Here is a 7,293-nt window from a genome sequence, read left to right as displayed (position 1 = left end):
GATAATATGTATCTGAAATTATATTTAAATGTATATCTTCCTGACTCAAGAAGCAGTTCTCTGTTAACTATGACATCCCCACATGATATGGCTACACAATTTTCTGTTTAATTTAGTGTTTTAAAGCTTTCTCAAAATATAAATATTATGAGGAACATGTCTTCTGATATCAAGTGGAGGCCAGCATATGTATATCTAGATTCTAATCTTGAACTAACTATACCATCTCCTTTTGATATTTTTGAGGAGTTTCATCCAATGGACTTAATAGTTCCTCCTTATTCATATGGAATTTTTTTCATGATGTTCATCATCTTATGAACATGTTTTTGTTCAAATTTTAGATATGTTTTGTTGTATTGACATATCAGTACAGAAATGGTGTAAATAAAAAGTTAAAAAAATTGACATTTCCCAAATTTAATCTCCAATAAAAAAACACATTCCCATGTACTGAAGAATAAACTTTCTCAAAATATTTCCCCTTCAGTTTGGAAATTGGGAAATAATTGTATTTTGTATTGGAAAAGAGGATTGTGAATGCCATTTATCTTAGCAATATGAAAGAATTGAAAGGATCAACAGTGGAGAAGAGCACCTTCTCACTTCTTTTAAAAAATAAAACATTTCACCACATCATCACAAAGGAGTCAAGTGTAATGGGAATATAATTTTTTAAGATCTTCCCTGCCCCTAGGCTAAAGTGCACCTGGAGCCTGGGGTAGGAGGCTTGTTTTTCAGTAGATACTTTTTGATTGGCCAGTGGGTCCAGAAGGTTGTTACCTTCTCTGAGCCAGAAGAAGGCTATGTAATCTCTGATGTGAGGCTTTGCTTTGGGGCTCACTTTGAGAAGTGTTCTGTGATTTGATCAGATGAGACTCTGAGAAGCCATTGTTGAGAGCCCCCCGGCTTTGAAAAACCCAGATGTTGATTTGGTATGGATGTAATGGTTGGACAGTTTGAAAATCTCTACCTGATCTGTTTCTCTGTCTTGGTATTTCTGTCTGTATACTCTGAAGTTCAGGGTGCTGACCTTTTCCCCCTGAACTAGGTAAATGATACATATTTGACTGATTAAAGTAAGCTTGTTAACCCATTTTGAGTTGCTTTCCTTTAACAAAGCAGATCTAAGAAACTGTGTTGGCAGCCACCCTGGGGAAGCCTGGGGTGCTTGCTGCTACATCAAGGAACTTGGAGAAATTTAAATCCATAGATAGGGATGTTGCTTATCCATTTATAAGCAATTTATGACATGAATTAGGACAAATAGCATGAAAGGCCCTAAAGAGAGATAAATGGTGAAAGTGATGTAGCTAGGTAAACAAGTACTCCTCATCTGAACTTCTAAAGTGACTCTTCATTTTAACTTTAGAGTCAAAATGCATTATGATTATTTATCTATATGTCATCCATCCTCCATTAACATAATCTCCTAGAGGTACAAGGACCTTGCCTAATTGATTTTTGCTATCCTCGACGTGCTTTGAAGTCACGAAGCTTTTGGTACATATTTGTTGAATGCATGAATGAATGTGGGAACATATCTAGCCAAAAAAATGGAGAAAAGCATTAGGAGAGTTATTCTCCTAAAGGAAAAACACCAGTCACACGTATGACACACTGGTTCAATAAACCAGAGATTAAACACACTGGTTCAATAAACCAGAGATTAAAAGCAAAACAAAACAAAACAAACAAAAAACCATCATTTCTCAGTTTTTAGCAACATAAAGATCTTTTCATAGTCAGGCAATAGCATTGAGATGCTTTACGCCATTTTTATCAAATGAAATAAAATTCAGCACAAGCATCTTGCTTTTTAGTTATGTCTTTTTATATTTTTAAATTTTAATTTAATGAAAAAAACTAAAAACAATCATGTAAACAATTTTGAATAAATATCTTAATATAATATTCTAATCTAAAATATTAATACTGATTAAAATATAATGTTAAAATAGATTATGAAATAATTTTTTTCCACTATACAAAAATATTTCTTAAGAATTAAATAGGTCCTATCCTAAAAGGATATATATTTTGCTAGAAGGAATTTATGTATGTATGTATGCAAATGAATACATGTATACTCTTGCACACTGCAACACATAAAAGTAAATACGAAATATGAGATGAAACTCCCTCCATTAATTCAGATCTGTAATTGTCTGACAATTTGTAGTCTTAGCTGCCTTGGGCACTAAGAGATTGAGTAGCTTTTTCCAGGTCACAAGACAGGGAATGTATCTGAGGGGAGACTTGAATCTACGTCTTCTCAGTCCACTCTACTTCCTTCCTATTTGAGGTAGGGAGAGAAAAAGAAACAAGAGACAGACAAAAAAGTGAGAGAGTGCAAAAACTATACCCTTTTTCCATTTTTTCCCTGTGATTTTGAATTTTTTTAAGCTTCTGACCAGAAACCCATGAGAAGCCTTAACAACCAAGTCCCTATGCACCATTCATTCTTCTGATGCCTTCATTTCAAATAAGAATTGAATGAAATAACAGCAGAAACATCCCTGATACTCTAAAAGTAAGCTAATTGACTTTGGACAGCTTTTTAACCTAAATTTGTGATATATTTCTTTTAAATACTTTCAATTCTGCAACTGTAACTTACCCAAATGCATTCTAGCTTTATGCAGTTTAAAAATATATTATAATTAAATTGAAATGTCACATTTCATCTAATTATGGGGAAGTTTGATTGTGATGAACCTTGAAATAACAGGCTATAACTCTCATTTCCCCACCAACCTAAAATCTAATGCTTTCTTTCCTATAAAAAATTACATCATAGAATAGGTACTGTATGAATTAAAGCTAGAAAATTTCAAAAGAATAAACAAATTGTTGAGTGATTGATAGAAAGAATTTGCAATCCTGCCCTGATGAATAAAGGCACAATTGCCATAGGAATGATTTACTAGACTATATTTTCTGGCATGTACCAATTTTACATGAATAAAAAGCCCAGTCAAACTTTATAACAAAGAAGGTTGTTTTTTTTTTTGTTTGTTTGTTTGTTTTTTACACAGAACACCTCATGATTTACTGCAATAAGTTAGTATTTCTATTCCATCAAAACATTAAATCATCCAGTCATTTGTTAGAAAGTACATTTTGGAAGGGGGAAGAGATCTGGTATTTTGTAAAGCAATTTATAAAAGATGAACTGATTTAATCATTTAACTAATTTAGATTTGTAATACAGAATACGTTTATGGTTTATAATAATTTATGAAAGGGAATAACTTGGAAGTGTTTTAAAGACTCCTGAGTGATTTTTTTTCTTGATGCAAGTACCAATTGTTACAACTGGCAAGTAATATTGAATGTGTTACCTCTAAGACTTTCTTAACTTTCTTCTTGATTTTTCCCCCAGTTATTTATAAGAGATGCTCACCTATGCAGTTAGATGTAAATTATGCACTAGAGATTTCTAAATATAGTCTTGATGCAAAAAGATTATTACCAGTATGGCACCTTCAAGATTTTCAATCACATTTTAGTTAATTGTTATAACCTTTACAGGTGTTAAATGTATTTAAATAGATTCTCTACTCTGCTACATGAACCTGAACTCCCAACATTCCCATGCCCAAAATTACTGCAAAACAACCTGTTAAGCTTCTTTGAAAAATAAAATGTTAATTCTGATAATTGTAAGACAAGCAATATTTGTACTTAATTTGTTTATCAAGTTCTAATTTTTTTCCATAGAAATCTACTTGTCAAGTTGGTTTTATGTCACTTGTTGAACATTTAAGACTAAAATCTATATTAAAATTGTTGGTCTTAAAATTTAAATGTGAATTCCACGTGCCATATTTCATAATGTAGGAAATTAATTCGTTATTAAATAAATGATAGTATTCAAAATATTTCAGATTTATCTACATATTAGAACACTTATGCATTAATAGTTATTTAAATTTCTAATAATTTTAAAAGAAATAATCTGTGCCACAATATAATGGGTCATTTTTTATGTCAGAAAGATCTGACAAAAATAAGCAGTGTGACCCTAGGTAAATCACTTATCCTATTTGTACTCCAAGCAACTCTTTAGACTGCATTACAAAAGAGTGGCAGATGTTCATTGTTAAAAGAAATTTTCACAAATGTATAGTCATTCCACAATGAAATGAAATCCCAAGTTTAAAACCACTGCTGTCTTATGGTGCTATGGTACTCCTAAAACTAAAAATAATGCAATAAAATAATAACAGTAGCACCTCACATTTCTTCAGTGTTTTAAGGTTAACAAAGCACTTTCCTCATACTATAGCTATCAAGTTGGCCATTTACATATCATTATAATGATTTTAATTTTTTTCTTTTTTTAATAAATTGATTAATTTATTTTTAGTTTACATTATGTTCCACAAGTTTTTGAGTCCCAAATTTCCCCTTCCTCTCCACTCCCCCTTGCACCTGAAGATGACATGCAATCCAATGTAGGTTCTGCATATACCTGCATGTTAAATATATTTTCACTTTAACCATGTTGTAAAAAAGAATTATAACCAACTAAATGAACCACAAGAAAGAAGAAACAAAACAAAAAAGAGAGCAAATAGTCTGCTTCACTCTGCATTCAGTCTCTATATTTCTATGGATACAGATAGCTTTTTCCAACATGAGTCTTTTGGAATTGTCTTAGAACCTTGTGTTGCTGAGACGGGCTAAGTGTATCAAAATCAGACACTGTGGCTGTTACTGTGTACAATGTTCTCCTGGTTCTGCTCTATTCACTCAGGATTAGGTTATAAGTCTCTCCAGGTCATTATGAAGTCTGTCTGCTCCACATTTCTCATAGCCCAATAGAATCCCATTACATTCATATACAACAACTTATTCAGCCATTCTGCAGTTGACAGACTTCCCCCTGATTTCCAATTCTTTGCCACTTCTTAAAGAGTTGCTATGAATATTTTTGTGCATATGGGTCCTTTTCCCATTTGTATGATCTCATTGCTATACAACCCTAAAAGTGGTATTCCTGGGTCAAAGGGTATGAACATATTTATAGTCCTTTGGGCATATTTGAAAATTGCTCTCCAGAATAGTTGTATCAGTTCACATCTCCATTAACAATGAATTAGTGTACCAATTTTCCCACATCTCTCCAGCATTTACATTTTCCTGTTCTGTCACTTTAACCAATATGACAGGTGAGATTTGGTACTTCAGAGTTGTTTTGATTTTCATTTCTCTAATCAATAGCAATTTAGACCATTTTTTGTAAAGCTAAGCATGAACAGCTTTCCACAGGACTGCTGCTGTGAACAGCTTCAAGGTGTTGATTACATAGTATAGTGAACTCTCTATGTATTCAGCAATAAACTAAGAAAAAACATTGACAGAAACCAAAGTACAGCATTCAGAATTTTATAACATAACAAGTTATCACTAAAGTGGCCACATAGTCTTAAACAAAGTACAATCATTCAGTAAGGCTTTAACTCAATCATCCTTAAGAATCAAGCCTCCTTAAAGGACACAAAATATAAAAGTTAACATTTTCCTCCCCTAAGTCACATTGTCTTCATCTCTCAAAAAAAAAGCCTTTCTTCTTAATTGGAGATTAGTTTTCCATTCGTCCTTTATTCAATCGTCCTGAAGAGGTACAGGATACAGAATACAAAGTTCTCCAACCCCTAGATCACAGTGAATCATAATCTTCTCAGTTTGCATTAAATACCCATGGACGGGTCTTTTCATCTTGACTGGAGGCTCGCTCTCAGATTCCATGGTTCTTCTTCCATGGTCCCAACTCCTGCCATAATCTACACAACTGTCCCCTGGATTAAAAGACATGTAGCTCTCACATCCTTGTCCAGCTCCTTGTCTAGTTGTTTCTCCACTTTCTGGTACTGTTCCCATTCCATTTTTAAGCTTGCAGTGTCCAGTCCACCTCAAGTCCTTCATAGTTTCTGTTCTGGGGAAGATAAAGCTTAATAAAGCCACAATAACATTCATTCATATTGACAGCACCATCATCAATTTACTTTCTGCTTGTGATATCAACAAGGTCTGAGAAATCAACACAAATCATCAATATAGTCCCAGAACCTCTGAAAACCTTAGTGAGAGCTTCGTCCAGGATTTCTGTAAACAGACAACAAGAAAATCCTCTTTCAGAGCTTCTGAACCAGCAATAAAGTCCCAGGGCTTCTGTAACAACACCAACATCCTCTATTGGCAGATGAATCTGATGAAGTAGCATGAAAACAGACAAAGTACCAGTGCCACAGCCATGCATCCTCCCACTTCTGCTCTCTCTTAGACTGGGCTTATATATGGTCATTAAGCCCCTCCCTGTTCTTTCCCTGTCTGTTGCATTAGCAACAGGGGTTCACAAGTTCTGTTTCTTAACAAAAGATTTGATATAATCCTGGACGAGCCTTAAAAGAAACTTGAACTGAAACAAGGTGCTAAATAATTAAATAGCAGAAACAAAGTATTTCTTCCTCAAAACTGCCTGTTCATATTCTTTATTCATTTAGTAACTGAGGAATGTCATGTAATCTTATAAATTTGACTCATTTCTCTCTATATTTTAGAAATTAGGCCTTTATCAGAGACACTGGTGATAAAAATTCTTTCCCAGGTTTCTGCTTCCTTCCTAATCTCGGTTTCATTGGCTTTTTTTGTACAAAAACTTTTCAATTCAATGTAATCAAAATTATCCATTATGCATCTCATAATGCTCTCTATCTCTTGTTTGGTCATAAAATCTTCCCTTCTCTGTAAATCTAACAGGTAAACTATTCCTTGCTCTCCCAGATTCCTTATGGTATCAGCCTTTATATCTAAATCGTGAACCCATTTTGACTTTCTTTTGGTATATAGTGTAAGATATTGTACTATGACCAATTTATGCCCTACTATTTTCCAGTTTTCCTAGCAGTTTTTGTCAAATAATGAGTTCTTATCCCAGAAGCTGGAGTCTCTAGTTTTATGAAACAGTACATTACTATATTCTTTGTCTACTGTGTCTGGTATACCTAACCTATTGCACTGATCCACCTCTATGTTTATTAGCCAGTACCAAGTAGTTTTGATGACTTCTACTTTATACTACAGTTTAAAATCTGGCATGGTTAGATTTCCATCCTAGCTTTTCTTTTCATTAATTCCCTTGATTCTCTGAAACTCTTTTTCTTCCAGATGGATTTTGTTACTATTTTTACTCGCTATATAAAATAACTTTTGTTAGTTTAATCGGTATAGCACAAAATAGGTGAATTATTTTGAGAAAATTTTCATTTTTATTATATTAGCTCA

This window comes from Petaurus breviceps, unplaced genomic scaffold (genome assembly GCF_028583685.1).
Source record: "Petaurus breviceps papuanus isolate PSGF00001 unplaced genomic scaffold, PetGlider_PUasm1.0 90804, whole genome shotgun sequence".
Lineage (NCBI taxonomy): Eukaryota > Metazoa > Chordata > Mammalia > Diprotodontia > Petauridae > Petaurus > Petaurus breviceps.
Note: the sequence above shows the minus strand (reverse complement) of the source record.